The sequence below is a fragment of the Otolemur garnettii genome, unplaced genomic scaffold (genome assembly GCF_000181295.1).
Source record: "Otolemur garnettii isolate 467f Iridium unplaced genomic scaffold, OtoGar3 scaffold00045, whole genome shotgun sequence".
Taxonomy (NCBI): domain Eukaryota; kingdom Metazoa; phylum Chordata; class Mammalia; order Primates; family Galagidae; genus Otolemur; species Otolemur garnettii.
In genome coordinates, this window is record NW_003852440.1 from 909,367 (window position 1) to 909,733 (window position 367).

General features: G+C 41.1%; 1 protein-coding gene across 2 annotated transcripts in view; it reads right to left on the reverse strand.

The window, feature by feature from the left end:
• Nucleotides 1–367, reverse strand: part of BPNT1 (3'(2'), 5'-bisphosphate nucleotidase 1) — a 29,661-nt gene that overhangs the window by 779 nt on the left and 28,515 nt on the right. The gene's annotated exons all lie outside the window — the stretch shown is intronic.

Here is a 367-nt window from a genome sequence, read left to right on the forward strand (position 1 = left end):
GGGGCCTTGATTTTGCTCAGGCTGGTCTCCAATTTGTGAGTTCAAGCAATCCACCTGCCTCGGCTTCCCAGAGTGCTAGGATCACAGGCATGAGCCACTGCACCCGGCCAGTTTCTAATTATTTTTTAAGTTGCCTTTGGCTCCCTCTCCAACAGTATCCAATAAATTCTGGATAAAATAACATAATGAGTGACCATAAAAGTCCAAATTTTTAATTCACTTGAAATTTAAGGCTACAGAACAATTTTATTTTATTTTATTTTATTTTTTGAGACAGTCTCACTTTGTCACCCTTGGTAGAGAGCCGTAGCCTTGAAGCTCACAGCAACCTCAAACTCCTGAGCTCAAGCAATTGATTCTCTTGCCT